This window comes from Equus przewalskii, unplaced genomic scaffold (assembly GCF_037783145.1).
Source record: "Equus przewalskii isolate Varuska unplaced genomic scaffold, EquPr2 contig_9514, whole genome shotgun sequence".
Taxonomy (NCBI): domain Eukaryota; kingdom Metazoa; phylum Chordata; class Mammalia; order Perissodactyla; family Equidae; genus Equus; species Equus przewalskii.
In genome coordinates this window covers 31089-50982 of record NW_027228290.1, presented here as the reverse complement: position 1 = coordinate 50982, position 19894 = coordinate 31089, and the positions used below count along the sequence as shown (strand labels likewise).

Sequence of the window (19894 nt, the reverse complement as noted above, 5' to 3'; positions counted from 1 at the left end):
TTATTGAGTTGCATGAGTTCTTTATATATTTTGGGTATTAACTTCTTATCAGATATATGGCTGCAATTATTCCATTCTACAGATAGGTTTTTCATTTTGTTGATGGTTTCTTTTGCTGGGCAGAAACTTTTTAGTTTGATGTAGACCTACTTATTAATTTTTTCCATTGTTGCTTGTGCTTTTGGTGTCATAATTGTTGCTAAGATCCATGTCAAGGAGCTTTTTACTTACTTTCTTCTAGGAGTTTTGTGGCTTCAGGTCTTATGTTTAAATCGTTTATCTATTTTGACTTAATTTTTTGAATAGTGTGTGAAAGGGGTCCAATTTCATTCTTCTGTACATGATTTTGCCATTTTTCCAACACCGTTTATTGAAGAGACTATCCTTTTTGAAAATCCTCGGCTCCCTTGTCAATAAGTTGACTGTTTATTTGAGGACTTATTTCTGGTATCTTCATTCTGTTCCATTTGTCTATTGTCTGATTTTATGCCCGTATTCTGCAGTTTTGATTACAATAGCTTTGTAGTGTAGCTTGAAATCAGGAAGTGTAATGTCTCCATCAGAGGTGTCCAGAAGTCATTTCAGGATTTCAGAGAATCCAAATTAAATCACAGATATAGGCTGATTAGAGTCCAACCTTTGAGCAAGAATTGAGAACATATGCCGTCAAGCCCCTTCCATGGAGAAAGTGGGAGCTTCACGTTTTTGTCTCCTCCTTCTACTCTGAATCCAGAGGAATAGCCGTGGCAAGTGCTACCCATTTAAAACCTGGCTCTTTGTTTTCTGTAGTACTAGGGGACTCACAAATGCCAAGCCCTGCTGGCTCTCAGAGCTAGATTATTTGGATGCCAGTCCCTCAGGTTTGCCACAAAAGCTGGGGCCCTAAGTTTGTATTCCAAACTCTTCACTCCTCAGGGATAATCTGAAAGCTGTGGATTCTCTCCTGGTTGTAAGGCACTGTACCAGGGATGGGGTTTATGGGGTGAGCATATCTTAGCTTTTCCTACCTATTTCAATGTGGGTATACTATCAGGCTCCAGGTATGTAGGAGTCATTCAACCAGTTTCTTAACTTTTATCAAAGGGAATTGACCTGTGTGCACCTGCATGGTCAGTGTGTTTCTGGGAGGAGGGAAGTCAGGAACCCCCTATGCTGCTATATTGCTGACATCAGTGAGAATTCATTAATTAAGTTTAAACTTTTAACGAGTTCAATATTAGGTCAAATTTATTTAATGTATAGTATTGGGAGATAAAAAGGAGTGTTAAAAAGATCCAGGAGAATTCTATGAAAGTGACTGTTTTATAGGGCAAAATGATCAAATACTGGAAATCAAATACTGGTTGCATCAGTCTAATATATCTCTCTGTGGTCACATTGCCTCATTCTTTTCTCTGTGTCTCCTCAACCGCTATCTATTTTAAGGATAAATGTGATTATATTTAGAGCCACCCAACTAATCCAGGATAAGTGTATCCTCTGCAAAGACGTTTTCCCAAGAAAGTAACATTTATCCTTTTATCATATAAGTTAGTAATCACAAATTAGAGGTTTTAAGATGTGGAGGTGGCCTCATATTCTACATACAATATGGCCTGATGTTGTCATGAGGGCTATCATTTAACACACTACAGATGTCCTCTTGGTTGACTTATCAAAAGGGCTATTAGCATCTGACCCAGGGAAGGACAGTTTTCTTTTTTTGGCCATCACGTTCGAGTACGACCCCTATATTTTCTACCACCACCTTGTGAACCTGAGGGGATCCAGCTCTAGGTCTAGCTAGCAAATAGAGGAAAGAATGGCCTCTACTCTCCTGTTCTGGTACATTCTCTACCTCTGGAGTCCTTGTAATGACAGATAACTCTCTTTATTGTTTGAGTATAACAGAAAGGGTTTTTTTTTTCTTATTAAAACTGAAGGCTTCCCACCTATGAAGTTCAGATATCTCACAATCATCTCAAACCAGTGATATGACATAATTATGCCAGTTTTATAGACAATGAAACTGAGTATAGTGGATGCTAATGTTGCCTCAAAGGCTTATGGTTTACCAGTGACTTGTCTCTGTAGTTACTAAATTGGAGTGTGAAAAGTAAGCTCCATGCCTCAGTGTAGGCCAAACTTTGGGTTTCAATTGACATGTTCCTGTCATGGGAACAGGTGGAAGCCAGCTGTAGATATGACCACAGCCATGCTTCCCTCTTCCATCCTTTCCCTGCACTATCCATCTTCTACACCCTTGCTTCTTCTGAGAGTCATCCACAAAACATTACTAAAACTTTAACCAGTACTTCAGGTTCTGCTTATATGACAACTGAAGAGATGGCATTAAGAATTGAAATCATCTGTCAAGCACAAAACTACACAAAGGAAAAGCTAGGTTTCAATGTCAAGTTAAAAAGGGTTTGGCCATTGTGTTATGCAGTAATTTTAGAAAAATTTGGTAACAAAAGAACCAGGCTCATAAAGAGATAAAGTTTCCTGTTTGCCAAAGAAAGAATTGAAACATAAAATGGTGGGTGGGCTGATTTCTATCCATAAGTAAATTGATACTTACTCTTTCAGATAAGAAAGATTCAAGAATGGATACAGAAGTCAAAATATAATGATACATAATGCTATAAACCAATGTTACACCCATAAAAATTTTTAAAACAAAAAAGACTGAAACTGGACCCCTAACTTACACAACTCACAAAAGTCAACTCAGAATGGATTAAAGACATAAATGTAAAATCTGAAAGTAAAACTCCTAGAAGAAAATGTGGGGATTAAGCTCTTAGTCATTGGTTTTGGCAATGATTTTTTTGGATTTGAAACTTAAAGCAAAGGCAATAAAGCAAAATTAAGCATGTGGGACTCCAAACTAATAAGCTTTTGCATAGGAAAAAGAAATCATCGATCATCTCTCCACTTCTTTAATAAAGTTAACAAGCACCTTGAGTACTGTGATGGTGCTGAAACAGATGTCAGTGAAGGTCAGGCGGGAGAGGAAGAAGTCCATGTGTGTGTGGAGGTGGGAGTCAGAGCTGATGACCAGGATTATGAGGAAGTTCCTGAGCACTGTGACCAGGTATACGGTTAGGAAAAGTCCAAAGAGAAGGGGCTGCAGTTCTGGATCCTCAGAGAAACACAGGAGGAGGAATTGTGCTACACCTGTTTGGTTTACTGATTCCACGTTGCTGATGAGTCTGATGGAAAAAATACAGGTGCTAAGACGCATAACAGATATACAAGGATCACTTATTTTAGAAAACCCTGACATAAACATTGTGAAGTGAATATTACTCATTTTTCCCTTTCCATTCTGCCTCTCTCTTAGTCTCTCTCCCTTCTTCAAGCAATTTATTTCTATCCTTTCTCCTAGACTACCCAATTACTCAAATATTGTTTATTTTCTTCCCACATTGTGTCAAATAATAGGAACAAAATAGGAAACAACACATGGATTTTCCTTGAGAATTCTCCAAATTTTCAAATTAACAAGCAGGAAAATCAAAACCAAGCATATGAAATCTGGGTTTTAGAGCAGAGTTTCTCAAACTGTACTTGCATCCTAATCAACTGGTGGGTTTCTTAAAACTCATACTGCTGCGCCCCACACTCAGAATATGAGATTCAGGAGATTGGACATGAGGCTGAAAATTTGCCTTTCTAACACATTTCCAAATGTTGCTGCTGGTTTGGTTTTAACTGAGAACCATTGATCTTGAGTAGAGATCACTGTGGGCATGGAAAATCACTTCCCCCACAGGTTGGAGCTGAACCAGTATAGTTAACGAAGAAACTGATGGCCTGACTCATCGTGCTCTGCAGAGTGAGCTGGCTGGTTCTCCTCAAGCCCGTGACTCAATTAAACCTCTTCATTTTCAATGGGTTATCAAAATCTGTCCTTTTAATTCTCTATTTCCATTTCAGTGTTTCATTGTTGAGTTCTTATCACAAAACCTTTGCTATAATTGTTGTAATTAACAAGGGGATTAACAGACATCATAAAAATAAATATAATAATTATTATTAACTGCTCTCACTCCCGCTCCCACTAATAGGGCTCTACTGACAGGCATAGTTGTCAGCATTTTTCTCATACTAAACTAATTTTCTTCTTTCTAGTGACCTATGAGTCAAGTATGCCAACCATGCTCTTATTTACCTACGACCTTGTGTGAAAATAGGGGTTTAGTGAAGTTATGGATACAAAATACTTGACACTCTAGTAAGAGGTGGTGAGGTGACTTGAATTCAAGCTTGCAGCGTTTCAAGCTGAACTCATCACCACGTGACGCAAACTCTGAGTAGTACAGACTTAGGTATCCTGAAAACTCGATTGGATTCCAACACTTGCCTTTTGAAAACTTCCGCCTGAAGAAAGCCACAAATGCTTTCTCTGATTGTGAAGGTCTTCTAATTTCTGATCACATAAGTAATATCTATCAGGTGACAGCATCAAAAGAGGATCCATGTCAGAACCTGAGATCAAAGATTAGTACTTCATGATAAGATGATACTTAATTCTTCCACTTAAAAATTTATTTTCTGTATGTCTATCTTTTTTTGTTCTTCATTTACTCCTTTACTGCATTATATATTTTCTAGTTGACTTTTTGTGTTAACATTTTAGATTTCTTTCTCATTGCCTTTTATCGATATACCCAGATGATTATCTTTGTGATTACCATGAGCATTGAATTTAATGATCTAGTTAGAATTTATACCACTTTTATTTCAATAGCACACAAAGCTTCTTCTATTAGGTGAATTTGTTCTTTTTCGTTTATGTTGTTACTGTCAGAAATAAAATCTTTATGTATTGTTGCCAATAGCATAGATTTAAAAAAAATTTATTTTTCTTTTTAAATCCAGTGTGAAATAAAAAGCAAGGTTATAAACCAAAAAGAAATCACTGGCTCTTTTATCTGCCTTAGCATTTATCTTTATCTTTACCAGACATCTTTATTTTTTCCTACAGCATTGCATTACTGTCTAGTGTCTCTTTCGACCTGAGGAATCTCCTAGATTTCACAGAGCAGGATTAGCGTTAATGAACTCTTTCAGCTTTATCTGGGAATGTTTTATTCCTTCCTCATTTTTGGACAGAAAACTTGTCAGATATAAAATTCTTGGTTGATGATTCTTTTTCATTCAGCACTTTAAATATGTCATCCCACTCTACTCTGGCCTCCATGTTTGTGATGAGAAATTGGTTGCTAGCCTTATTGACAATCTCTTGTACACGATGAGCTCCTTTCAAGAGTCTCTCTCTCCCTTTGGCTTTGTCAGTTTGGTGATAATGTGTCTTAGTGTTAGTAACTTTGAGTTATCCTCCTAAGAATTCATTGAGCTTCTTAGTTTTGTAGGTTCACGTCTTTCACCATATTTGGAAAGTTTTTTGACCATTTTTCTTTCAAATACCCTCTCCATCTCTTTCTCTTCTCTTCTCTGCCTGGGGCTACTATAATGCATTTTTTCACTTGATGGTGTCACATCAGTCCCTTAGGGTCTACTCACTTCTATTCATTATTCTCTGCTCCTTAAACTCAATAATATAATGTCATAGTGTTGTATATGAGAATGTACCCCAGAGTTTACCTTCTTTTCAAAAACATAGTTAAAGGTGGTATTTTCCCAAAATATATTTGCAACAATTGTAATTCTTTTTGTATGTGGTCATTAAAATTTATATTCTTTAGCTTTGTTCAGCTAGTGATTGGATAGATTTCCTTGAATGGCAGGAGTGATACAAACAAACAAACATTGAAATAACATGCCTATCTCAGTCTTCACAGACTGAATCTGTGCTGCAGCACTCTTTCAACACATACCCAGGTTGGCACTGAGCCTAGAGATGAAGCAGAAAGTTGAGAATTTTATGTGGTCTTTTCTGAGTATATGTTTTTGCATGGACATGCACATGGTTTCTAAATTTTCCCATTTACTTGCCTGCTTTTAAATGTCCTCATTTCCTAAAGAAAATTACCCTGTTTTTGCTCTGGGTCTTTGCTGGCTTTTTTCTGTTCTGATTTTAATCCTTTGTCATAGGTGTATGTGAGCTGTTGGTTTGGTTTGCAGTGTTTTTGGACGATGGCCATGGCTTTTCCAGCCTGACTTCTGCGTTAGGAAAAACAGAGATAAATGCCTTGTTTCAGGCCTTCAGGTAGCTCCCCGGCAAGTCAGATCAGACACATAGAATGATTTCAGCAAAGGTCTACTGTGCTTCCTCTGAATCAATGGGCAAGAGTCTCATATGGAAAACACAGGCTATGACCATGTTAAGACTAAGACTACTGCCATGCCTGGAAAGGAGTGGGATGAAGGCTAGTAAAAATGCCAGAAACTTTTCTATCACCTTGAAGTTCCTTTGTTCTTTATTCAGCACTCACTTCACTGCTGTATTTTGACTGTTTTCAGGAGTTCTGATAAAGTCAGTTCTGACAGTTTCTGCCTGTTTTTTTACTGTTTTTTTTGAGAGGACAAGAGCTTGAAGCTGCCTAGTCTGCCATTCAGCCAGCAAAAGTCCATGGATTCTTCCAAGCACAGTCCATTTTGATTAGATGACTATATTAGAAACTGCTTAAAATAATATGTAGAAACAGAATACAATGAGCCAAACATAGATTTACTCCTCAGAATATGCTTTGTAGGGTATATCTGCAATATTATCATTGGATTTTATGAGTAAGATATGTATCTATAATAAACTATATTTTTGAGCCAAAACGTCCTTTCAGTCTTTCTTAGATTGTTGTTATAAAGTCTGCCTTTGACTATACCTTAGGGAAAAAGACTAGAAGCCAGTTGCAGAAGGAAATTTTGTCCACCTATGAAAGGCACTTGAAATGCATGGGAACAGAAATAGGTGGATGGAAGAGAATTGCGCACACTTTTGGCATCTGAGGCTGAGGTAATCAGCAAGTTTTACGTTATTCATTCTCTGAATTTTTTTCTTAATTTTTATTTTTTTCGGATGTACATCATATTTCAAATTCTGTATACATTACATCATGTTCACCACCCGAACACTAATTATAGTGCATCCCCTCACATGTGACCCTAATCACTCCTTTTGCCCTCCCCCCTCCGCCCTTCCCCAATGGTAACCACCAGTCCAATCTCCAAAGCTATGTGTTTTTTTTTGGTCGTTTTTATCTTCTACTTATGAGTGAGATCATACGGTATTTGACTTTCTCCTTCTGACTTATTTCACTCAGCATAATATCCTCCATGTCCATTCATGTTGTCACAAATGGCTGGATTTTGTCATTTCTTATGGCTGAGTAGTAGTCCATCATGTATAAATACCACATCTTCTTTATCCATTTGTCCCTTGATGGGCACCTAGGTTGCTTCCAAGTCTTGGCTATTGTGTATAATGCCGCAATGAACATAGGAGTGCAAGTATCTTTATGCCTTTGTGTTTTCAAGTTCTTTGGATAAATACCCAGCAGTGGAATAGCTGGATCATATGGTAGATCTATCCTTAATTTTCTGAGGATACTCCAAACTGCTTTCCATAGTGGCTGCACCAGTTTGCATTCCCACCAGCTGTATGTGAGAGTTCCCTTTTCTCATCCTCTCCAACATTTGTTATTTTTTTCTCTTGTTAACTATAGCCTTTCTGACTGGTGTAAGGTGATGTCTCATTGTAGTTTTGATTTTTTTCTTTTTTGAGGAAGATTAGCCCTGGGCTAACTGCTGCCAATCCTCCTGTTTTCGCTGAGGAAGACTGGCCCTGAGCTAACACCCGTGCCCATCTTCCTCTACTTTATATGTGGGATGCCTCCCACAACATGGCTTGCCAAGCAGTGCCATGTCCACACCCGAGATCCGAATTGGTGAACCCTGGGCCGCCAAAGCGGAATGTGTTCACTTAACTGCTGAGCCACCAGGCCGGCTCTTGTAGTTTTGTTTTGCATTTCCCTAATAATTAGTGATTTTGAGCATCGTTTCATGTGTCTGTTGGCCATCTGTATATCTTCCTTGGAGGAATGTCTGTTCTATCACCTGCTCATTTTTTGATTGAGTTTTTTGTGATGTTTTGTTGAGTTGTATGTGTTCTTTATATATTTTGGACATCAACCTCTTGTCTGATAAATGATTTGTAAATATTTTCTCCCAGCTGGTGGGTTGTCTTTCTGTTTTGTTCATGGATTCCTTTGCTTTAGAGAAGGTTCTTAGTCTTATGTAGTCCCATTTGTTAACTTTTTCTTTTGTTTCCTTGCCCAAGTAGACATGGTATTTGAAAAGTTTTTGCTAAGACCAATGTCAAAGAGTGTACTGCCTATATTTTCTTCTAGGGTTTTTATGGTTTCAGGTCTTACATTCAAATCCTTAATCCATTAGAGTTATTTTTCGTGTATGCTGCAAGATAATGGTCTAGTTTCATTATTTTACATGTAGCTGTCCAGTTCTCCCCACACCATTTATTGAAGAGACTTTCCTTTCTCCATTGTATGTTCTTGGCTCCTTTGTCCAAGATTAATGGTCCACAGATGCATGGTTTTATTTCCGGGCTTTCAATTCTGCTCCATTGATCTGTTTGTCTGTTTTTGTGCCAGTACCCTGCTGTCTTGATTACTGCAGCTTTGTAGTATGTTTTGAAGACAGGGATTGTGATGCCTCCAGCATTGTTCCTTTTTCTCAGGATTGCTTTGGCAATGGGGGTGCTTTGTTGTTCCATATAAATTTTAGGATTCTTTGCTCTATTTCTGCGAAGAATCTCATTGGGATTCTGATTAGGATTGCAATGAATCTGTCAATTGCTTTGGGTAGTATGGACATTTTAACTACGTCTATTCTTCTAACCCATGAACACGGAATATCTTTCACACTTCTTTGTCTTCTTCATTTTCTTTCAATAATGTCTTATAGTTTTCAGTGTACAGGTCTTTCACCTCTTTGGTTAAGTTTATTCCTAGGTATTTTATTCTTTTTGTTGCAATTGTAAATTGGATTGTATTCTTGAGTTCTCTTTTGCTAGTTCACTGTTAGTGTTTAGGCGTGCAACTGATTTTTTAAAATTGATATCGTACCCTATAACTTTGCTGTAGCTCTTGAGTATTTCTAATAGTTTTCTGGTGGATTCTTTAGGGTTTTCTATATATAGAATCATGTCATCTGCAAATAGCAAAAGTTTCACTTCTTCCTTTCCAATTTGGATTCCTTTTATTTCTTTTCCTTGCCTAATTGCTCTGTCCAATACCTCCAGTACTATGTTGAATAGGAGTGGCGAGAGTGGGCATCTTTGTCTTGTTCCTGTTCTCAGAGAGATGACTTTCAGTTTTTTACCATTAAGTATAATGTTGGCTGCGGGTTTCTCATATATGGCCTTTATTACATTGAGGTACTTTCCCTCTATACCAATTTTATTGAGAGTTTTTATCATAAATGGATGTTAGATCTTGTCAAATGCTTTCTCTGCATCTATTGAAGTGATCAAGTGATTCTTATTCCACATTTTGTTAATGTGGTTTATCACATTGATTGATTTGCAGAGGTTGAACCATCCTTGCATCCCTGGAATAAATCCCACTTGCTTATGGTGTACAATTGTTTTAATTTATTGCTGTATTTAGTTTGCTAAGGTTTTGTTGAGGATGTTTGCTTCTAAGTTCATCAGTGTTATTGGCCTGTAGTGTTCCTTCTTTGTGTTGTCCCTATCTGGTTTTGGTATGAGGGTAAGGCCTTTGTAGAACGTTTTAGGAAGCATTCCATCTTCTTCAATTTTCGGGATAGTTTGAGAAGGATAAGTACTAAATGTTCTTTGAATGTTTGGTAGAATTCTCCAGAGAAGCCATCTGGTCCTGGACTTTTGTTTTTTGGGAGGTTTTCGATTACTGTTTACATGTGATCTGTGTATATGTGATTGGTCTATTTGGATTCTCTTTCTTCTTGATTCAGTTTTGGGAGGTTGTATGAGTCCAGGAACTCATCCATGTCTTCTAGGTTATCGAATTTGTGGTTATATAGTTTTTCATAGAATTCTCTTATAATCCTTTGTATTTCTGCAGTATCTGTTGTAATTTCTCCTCTTTCATTCCTGATTTTATTTATTTGAGCTTTCTCTATCTTTTTCTTGATGAGTTGGCTAATGGTTTGTCAATTTTGTTTATCTTCTCAAAGAACCAGCTCTTGGTTTCATTAGTCCTTTCTATTTTTTTTTTTTTTGTCTCTTTTAGATTTATTTCTGCTCTGGTTTTTATTATTTCCCTCCTTTTGCTGACTTTGGGCTTTGTTTGTTCTTCTTTTTCTAGCTGTCTTAGATGCATTTTAAGATTACTTATTTGAGATTTTTCTTGCTTGTTGAGGGCGGCCTGTTTTGTTATGAATTTCCCTCTTATGACTGCTTTTGCTGCATCCCATAAGAATTGATATGTTGCATTTTCATTTTCATTTGCCTCCAGATATTTTTTAATTTCCCCTTTGATTTCTTCAATGATCCAATGGTTCTTTAACAGCATGTTGTTTAGTCTCCACATATTTCTGACTTTCCCAGTTTTTTTCTTGTGGTTGATTTCTAGCATCATAGCATTGTGGTCAGAAAAGATGGTTGGGATGATTTCAATCTTCTTAAATTTATTGAGGCTTGCCTTGTTTCCCAACATATGGTCTATCTTTGAGAATGATCTACGTGCACTTGATAAGAATGCATAGTCTGCCATTTTTGGATGGAATGTGCTATATATATCTATTAAGTCCATCTGATCAAGTGTTTCATTTAAATCTACTATCTCCTAGTTGAATTTTTGTCTGGCGATCTGTCCATTGATGTAAGTAGGGTACTGAGGTCCCCTTGTATTATTGTGTTGCTGTTAATGTCTCCCTTCAGGTCTGTTAATAACTGCTTTATGTAGTTTGGTGCCCCCGTGTTAGCTACATGTATATTAATAAGCGTTATGTCCTCTTGGTGGAATGTCCCTTTTATCATTATATACTACTCCCCTTTGTCTCTCATTGTCTCTTTTAACTTGAAGTCTGCTTCATCTGATAAAAGTATGGCAACACCTGCTTTCTTTTGTTGGCCATTAGCTTGGAGTATTGGCTTCCATCCCTTCACTCTAAGCCTATGTTTGTCTTTGGAGCTGAGATGCATTTGCTGGAGGCAGCATACTGTTGGCTCCTGTTTTTTAATTCACCCAGCTACTCTGTGTCTTTTCATTGGAGAACTCAATCCATTTACATTTAGAGTGATTATTGATATATTAGGGCTTAATACTGCCATATTATCTCTTGTTTTCTAGTGATTCTGTTTCCATTGTTTCTCTTCCCTTGTATTTGTGACTGCCATTTCATTTTGGTGGTTTCCTGAGGGAGATTTCTGAGTTTTCTCTCTTTTTGTGAATTGTGGCTGTGCTCCGATTTTTTATTAGTGCTCACCATGAGGGTTGTATGGAAGATATTGGAGATGAGATAGCCCATTTTCCCACAGCCTCTTATCTCCATTAACCTAAGGAGGTTCCTTCCCTTTCCTCTCCCCCTCTGAGTAATTGCTTTTACAAATTGTTCTGTTTTTAATTTTGTGAGTTTGTGGCTAAGTTGAAGTGGTTATCATTACTTTTGGTGCTTTCTTTCCCTTTCTCTTTGAAGTTGTAATTGAGTCTTTGCCTCCCTATTCTGGTAGAGAGCTGCAGGTTTCTGATCATGTCTGTCTATTTATCTCTTTGCTCAGAGCTTTGCAGACCTTTGCCTTTTTGTTGCTAGTGTGAGGGTATCTAATTATTTCTTATAGGGAGGTCTAGTGTCAGTGAACTTCCTCAGATTTGTTTATCTTGGAAAGCTTTTATTTTTCCTTCACAAAGGAAGGAAAATTTCGCTGGATAGAGTATTCTCAGCTGAAATTTTTTGTCTTTCATTATTTCGAATATGTTATTCCATTCTCTCCTAGACTGTAGGGTTTCTGCTGAGAAATCTGCTGAAAGCCTGATAGGGTTTCCTTTGTAGGTTATTTTTTTCTGCCTTGCTGCTACTAATATTTTTTTCTTTATCAATAGCTTTTGCCACTTTTGCTATTATATGCCTTGGACAAGGTCTTTTAGCATCGATGAAGTTGGGCGTTCTATTAGCTTCATTTACTTTTAAATTCGGATCCATCCCCAGGTTTTGGAAATTCTCAACATTTATTTCCTTGAACAAGCTCTCTTCTCCTTCCTCCCCTCTTCTCCCTCTGGAATACCCATAATCCTTATGTTGCTTTTCCTAATTGAGTCCGATATTTCTCAAAGAATTCCCTTGTTTTTTAAAATCTTAGATCTGTCTCCTCCTCTACCTATAGATTTTCTACATTTTAATCCTCTAGAAGACTTAATTCTTTCCTCCATAAATAATTTCTATTTCTTAACGATTCTAGATTATTTTTTATTTCATTAATTGTTTTTCATATCCAGAACTTCTGCTTGATTTTTTCTTTCTTTGGGTTTCAATCTCTTTAGTGAAGAGGTTCATTTTATCGCTGAGCTCCTTGAATGGTCTATGTCTTCTAGTGAGTCGTTGAGTTTCCTTATGATGGCTATTTTGAATTCTATGTCATTTAGGTTGTAAATTTCTGTGTCTTCAGGGTTGGTTTCTGGAGAATTGTCATTTTCTTTCTGTTCTGAGTTGTTGCAGTTTCTCATAGTGTTTGACAACCTAATCTTTTGTTGGGGCATTTGTGGTATTGTTAGGACACAGATTCCCCCTGTTACTGATAGAGGGAAGCAGGAGCAGATTTTCTGGGCCTGCACCATCTGCTGGAAGCTTTGGGGGTATTATGGGTGTTTTCCCAAGCCTGAGGTGTGTCCAGGCACTTGTGTGGACAGTCCGTGGCGGGCAGGGCCTCCCTGCTGGACTGAGCTAGGGACACTCTTTGGTGCCTTGGGGCACTATGACCTCCCCCTCCCCACCAGGAAGGTGAACCCGAGTGGGCTCAAAGCTGCTGTGCCTCTTCCCCCAGCCACCCAGACATGTTCCCTCTTTGGGGGCTCAGCAGCACTATGAGTGCTTCTGCGGGCCTGGGGTGTGTTTGCCCCAGCATGTAGATCTGCTGCAGTCTCTGCTTGAGGTCCCTGGGACCAGTGTGCTGTGGGACCACTGTCCTCGGCTGGCAGGGCTTCTCACTGAGACCCAAGCTAGGGCCACTCCTTAGTGCTGCAGGGGCACTATGGGCTCCCCCTCCCTGCCAGGAAAGTGAACCCATGTGGGCTCAAAGCTGCCACCATCTCTTCCCACAGCCACCCAGGAAATGCTCCCTCTTCTCAGGCTCAGCAGCACTATGAATGCTCACTCAGGCCTGGGGTACGTTTGCCCCAGCATGCAGATCTGCTACTCTCTGTTGATGGCCCATGGAGTGCTGTACTTGGTGGCTGAGGCTTCCTTGCTGAACTGAGCTGGGGCCGCGCTTTGGCAGCACAGGGGAATGGTGAGCTCCCCATCCTTGCTGGGAGGACGATCACCAGTGGAGGCTAAGGGTTACCACAGCCTCCTCCTATGGTTTCCACGGTGCATGTTCCCACTTTTGCGGTGCTTGTGCCAGGGTGGAAAACATTCATGTGCATGCACAAGGTTACCAGGGGATAACAGGGCATGCTCACCTATCTCTGCCACTTCCCAGGTGGCCACTCCATCCATTCTGAGGTGTAGAGCTGCCTGTGTCTGTCAAGGCACCCTGTTGTGCTGTGTAGGGTTCCTCCATTGTTCAGTGAATGTCCATTTAGTTGTAGTTCAAAAGGGGGAGAGACAAAGGGAACAGCTCAGTCTGCCATGTTGCTGATGTCAGCTCAGCACTGAGTAATTTTGACAGAGACCATATGGTTAGCAAAGCTGAAAATATTTACAATCTGGCCTTTCACTAAAAAAATTTGCTGAACCCCATTTTAGCCTGCCAGCTATGACTGACCAGCCTTAGACCAATTGGAGAACTTTGCATCCAAACTGGGGAAAAGAACGATTGTTTGTTGCAAACCTGCCAAGTGAATTAACTGTGATATCTGATTTTAGTGTCCACAACAGCCCTGATGAGAAAAGTAAATCTCAAAGAGCATCTAAAGCTTGCCTGCAGATCCCACTGCGGGACGAGTCAGAAATGATCCTAGGGTTTCACTTCTCAAAGCTATTTCATTAGACTCTTTATTTTTGGCATAAAATATGTATCATGTCCTCTCTGGACTGAGCTGCTCTTGCAACAATAAATGGGTGGTAGCCATACTTAGAGCAATATGATATGTGAGATGCCTTTATATTTGTCTCATAAAACATGTTCTCATAATCTGAAGTCCAGTACTTATATTTAAAATTGATTTCTAAGACATGAAAGGCTTGAAGAAAACATTAGGTTCAAAATTTCAGACTGTTCAAAAATTATTCAAATGGAAAAATTACCTTTTGTAGGAAACAAAAGACTAATTTGAGCAAATTTCTTTCTCGCCCATAGTGAAAAATTTTGTTGCAGGTTGTAATTCCCTTCCCATTCATTAACTATTAAGAAGGTAACTCTATTTGTGTAGTTAGAATGTCTTTTACAAATGACAGCAGTCCAGGTGCATAATCTACTCACTTCCTAGTCTTCAAGAATCTGACCACGCTCATGTTCATCACCATCCAACAAACCCATCATAGGGTTGGTTGCAGTGGTTACCAGAAAATTCCAAGAACTAAAAGCTACCTGCTGTGTGCCCACCTGTGTATGTCGAAAAGTAAAGTTAGTAGGAGCAGCCAGGGACCCATTCTTCATGTATTCTGTTGCGTCACTCACTACCTTGGAGTTGAAAGAATCTGTCCAGCTCTTCATCGGTATTTAGATAAATGTATCATCCTTAGAGATAAGTGTGTCATCCAGGATGGTTCCAAAGGGATTATAGGAAATAAAGGCAGCTTCTCTTGTTTGGAAAGAAGCAGTCAGATTAAAGAGGTCTCTAAGTAGGCCCATTTAGAAAAAAAGCATAGCCAGAATTAGACAGTTATTAGATAATTTATTAGATAAGACTATTCATGATCAACTGCCTAATCTTGGTGTACAAAAAGAAAGTTAGATCATTAGATCAAAAACATATGAAATATCAAAGAGGGACATCAGCAAGATGATGGGATAGGAAGTTCCACAGTGTCCCTTCACAGAAAACTGATAGAAGAAACCAACCGTGCATGAAAAAGCCTTCATGAGAGCTCCGTATTCCAGATGAGGGATTCAGCACTTCAGTGGAGCCCAGAAACAAGAAAGGATGCAAATAAGATGGTAAGCAGGACAGTTCCACTCTACCTAGGTCACCCATTTCCCAAGCCCCTGCAGCAAAAGGCCAAGAGAGATCCTTTCCACCCTAGAGCTTTCTTTGGGAATTGAGTAAAATGAACATCCAACTTCACTGTGGACATAGGTTCCAGGCCTGCCCCATGAATCTCAGTGCCAGGTTGGCCCTGTGGCCCTGAGTATCAGGCTTGTGCAGTGGTCCCCAGCACAAGGCTGAGCCAAGTAGATGTTGGCTTCAGACCTGCCACAGTGCCAGTTCAGCCTCTGATGACTCAAGGAGGTGAAAGACCTGTACATTGAAAACTATCAAACATTGATAAAAAAAATTGAAGAAGACACAAATAAATGGAAAGATCTCCCATGTTTATGGATTAGAAGAATCAATATTGTTAAGATGTTCATGCTATGCAAAGCAATCTGCAGATTCAGTTTAATCCCTACCAAAATTACAATGGCATTTTTCACAGAAATAGAAAAAAAACAATGCTAGAATTCCTATGGAATCACAAAAGACCCCAAATAGTCAAAGAAATCTTGAGAAAGAAGACCAAAGCTGGAGGCATCACGCTTCTTGATGTCAACTAATCTTTGACAAGGGCACCACAAACACACAATAGGGAAAGGATAGTCTATCCAACAAATGGTGTTAGGAACACTAGAAATCCACATGCAAAAGAATGAAATTGCACCCATATCTAAACCATGCACAAAAATCCCCACTTCAAAATGGCTTAAGACTTAAAAAAATATCAGAAGCCATAAAATGCCTAGAAGAAAACATAGGAACAGCTCCTTGACGTTGGTCTTGGCGATGATTTTTGGATTTGACGACTAAAGCACAGGCAACAAAAGCAAAAATCCACAAGTAGGACTGTATCAAACGAAAAAGCTTCTGCACAGCAAAGGAAACCATCAACAAAATGAAACAGCAGCCTACTGTACATTTACCCTCCCTCTCCCCCTGCAGGGATTAATCTGACCTGTTTCCTGGGACATCATCAAAGAGATTTGGGTCAAGAATAGAAAGCTCAAAGTCAAAACTCAGGACTACTCCAGGTCAATTCTCCACCATCTTGTGAGACACTCTCCTTTATGAATATGACTTTACTCTCTTTTTGTCCTTGACATTTAACCACACGAACCTTGGTACTCCCTCTCAGGACACATGGTCCCCAGTCTTTTCGTAATCCCAAATCCCAACATTCTTCTGTGCTATATGACTATTCATTTGATTACCCCATGGACCACTTGGTGTTCATAGCTCCTTTAGAGCTTAAATCAACAGTGAAATTATCATCCACCCCACTCGTAGTTACTCACTCTCATTTCCCAGATGTTTCCATCAACCCAAATGGTCATGTTCAAAAATAAATAATTCAGAAAACATATTCACCTACCACAAATTCCTGATTTCCATTTTTTTTACTCACTTCTTAGATGCCTGTTCCTCAAGACCAAAGTGATGCCAGATGTCCATATCTTTACCTTAATTTCTCTTCTTTTCCTATCAATCCTGGATTCCATGGTCTATGATCTCAATAATTCCCTTGGAATGATCCAGAATTCCTTACTGCTCATCATATATGCCTTGTAAACCTTCAAACCCAGAAGATCCCGATTATCTGCCATAACTGAGCTACTGCTGGTCTCATGATAACTGCTAAGAAAAGCATAATGTTGGTACCACTATATATCAAAATCATCCGCATCAACTGGGAAACATCCATAGTGCAAGGAAATTTTACTTTCTTTTCATGTGTTGGCATATTTACTCCTTGATTTTTCTCAAAGCTCGTTTCAAATATTCCCCACATTTATTTTTATTTCATACACATTCAAGGTCCCTTAACTTGCCTGATATTTCACAGGGAAACTGCTGTCTCTACTCCTTCCTCATAATTGTGAACCATTGAGAAAAGGTCATCTACATTACGTGTCTCTGAGGCCTCACCTCCAACCACCCCCTCAGACCACCCCACACTCCATCTGCCCTCACCATTCTATGGCTGCTCCCCTTGTAAGGTCACAGTGGCTCCTTTGTTATCAGATCCAATAGGAACTTTTCGCTATTCATCCAACATGATCTTGAAATGCAACACTTTTAAGTACGTTTGGAACAATTTAGATATGTGAATCTTATTTTACAACCTGGAATGTTATAATATCTCAAGACAGAGAATGTATATCAGAAAAAATTCAGCTTACAATGGAGATTGTGCTGTAAGCGGAAAGTACAAACTAGAGTTGTGGAATGCAGTAAAAAAATTTAAGCTATCTTGGTATTAATTTTCATATAGACTGCATGCACAAATGATAATATCTTGGTTACAATGGGTTAAAATATACTATTAAAATTCATTTCACGTTTGTTTTCACTTGCTAAAATGCAGCGTCAAAGAAAAATTTCAATTCCATAAAAAAGAGAGCTTAATGCTACTATTGGACAGCACTGGTCAAGTCACAACTGAAAATAAGACCCAGAGAAAATGGTCAAAGTTTTTTTTCCCAAGAAAAGGAGTGTGCCGTGGCCCACACAGCAAAGTGCAACAAACACTCACACACACAGAGACACACGCTTACAGAATGAAAAACATCATCCTAGAGTACCGCCACTACACCTCAAAAGGAAAAAGCTTGCACTCCTACATTGTCCTAAGTGGTCTCGTCTCAAGGAGCAAGTCAGAAGTCAAGAAAATTTACCAATTAGGAATGTCTAAAAGGGAAGCGTAAAGGTCAAGATTTTCTGTGAATTTTCTGTCATGGTTTCTGTTATTAATTCAATATGTTAGGGAGACTTCTTCAAGAAGAGCTGTTTTAAATCTCTTTTTGTTACTATGTAAAAATAGATAGATATGTAAAGAATATAAACTCTACCCAATCAATGAAAAGGAGATGACAGAACACGAATACTATTATTATAAATTACTGAATCAGTCAGGGAACAGATAACTTTGGACTAATGGGACCTCATTAGACTGATCCTGATTTCATGACCACCACGTTGATAGTACTATGCTAGGACCTATGAAATGTGCCAGCCTCCCCTGCTATTTAACCACCAAGGCACGCCACCCAGCCCAGTCCTTGCTGATGAATCCCGCCTCTGTCCCTTCTACAACACCTGTGGGATTTTCCCCAAATCCCACTCTGTCCCTGCTCTCTTCTTCTCGCCCCAGCCCAGGAAAACATTTTATCCAAGGCTCACACTCTGTGTGCCTAGTTCTGGAGATGGCATTTCTCCCTTGAGTGGAGCAAAAGACCAGATTGCAGACCCTGTGAGATGCAGAAATTGGACAAGGACTGGGGTTTGCCGACGGAAATGACAACCTTCAGTGGGCACAGTTAGGGGGGCCCAGGGAGCCCCAGTGATTCCTCCAAGGAAGGCAATGAAGGACAGAGCAGGTGTGTCTGGGTGTGATTCTGCTTGGGAGTGCCGATAGGATGACGTACGGGACGTTGGTAATCCATTCACCAACGGTGTTCATTTGTTTGTTCATCGTATGTCATGGAGCGCTTCCTACATACACCCAGGCACTACTAGTCTACCTTCTGGAACTTACAGTGTCAAAACAATTTTTAAATTTTATTCATAATATATAGATACAGTGCTGTAAATGCTAGGTGTTACAGGCATTTTTCAAACATTAACTCCTTTAGTACTCTCCATGGCCTTACAAAGTAGGTACACTTATCATTACTGTCAACTGACAGATGAAGAAACTGAGGTACCAACAAGGTAAGTAACTTGATCAATACAAATAACCAGTAAGCGATTGAGTTGGAGTTTGAACATAAGATGTCGGCTCATATTCTATGCTCTTAACCATGATATTTAATCTCTAAAGACTTCACATCATGAAAAAATTGGATCAATTTATCCATTTTCTTGATATATCCCATAGCCACACTATTTTGTCTGAATAATACCTATAGAGAAACTATTGTACATACACACCCAAATTACTTCTGCCAGCATCCCCACTTCCTAAAAGTTAATACAGAGAACATTTCAAAACATTTCTTGTCCTGGCTGGGAGGACTCTGAGAAAATCTCATTGTTCATCTAATTAGCCAAGGGCTGGCTGGGAGTTGGGTCTCAGGGGAAAGGTGACCTCAGGAGAACCACTGAATTACCAAATTGCTGGGAGGATCTGAGCAGTAACTGAATTCAGGATCTGGTGGTGTTTCAACCTGGGTGCCTGGTGTAACCAGGATTTGCATCTGCTTCAGACAAAGCAGACAGCCCTTCCTCATGGACTCAACTTTATCTAAATGTGATCAAGACAAAAGAAATAATGTCATGCACCTCTGAATGTGAGACTGTGCTGGGAGGTTCTGAAAGGCCTCACTGAGGTGATTATTTGCTGTAGCCAGAATGACAAGTGTAAGCCACCCTTGCCTATATCTGGGAACAGTTAGCATGTCAGGGAGAAGGTACCCCTGGTGCAGAGATTCACAGGAAGAAGTGAGTTTGACCAGAGGAGGTCAGAAAGGTGGCAGGTGTGGCTGGAGGGAGCTTGAGAAGAGAGAGGAGGGTGATAGGGCCAGATCGTGGAACATGGTGGACTGTGTTAGTTTCTGTTCCTCTATGACAACATTGCTCCAAAACCTTCCACCCATAAGGAACAAATAGTTAACATCCTGCACTTTCTGTGGGCCAGGCATCAGGCAGAGCTT

General features: G+C 39.3%; 1 long non-coding RNA gene across 1 annotated transcript; it reads right to left on the bottom strand.

The window, feature by feature from the left end:
• Positions 1-2905: 2905 nt before the first annotated feature.
• Positions 2906-16874, bottom strand: LOC139081359 (uncharacterized). Its single transcript, XR_011536436.1, has 4 exons — positions 16648-16874; positions 13566-13660; positions 4349-4473; positions 2906-3194 (listed from the first exon to the last, which is right to left on the bottom strand). It is a non-coding gene; the product is annotated as an uncharacterized lncRNA (long non-coding RNA).
• Positions 16875-19894: the final 3020 nt, after the last annotated feature.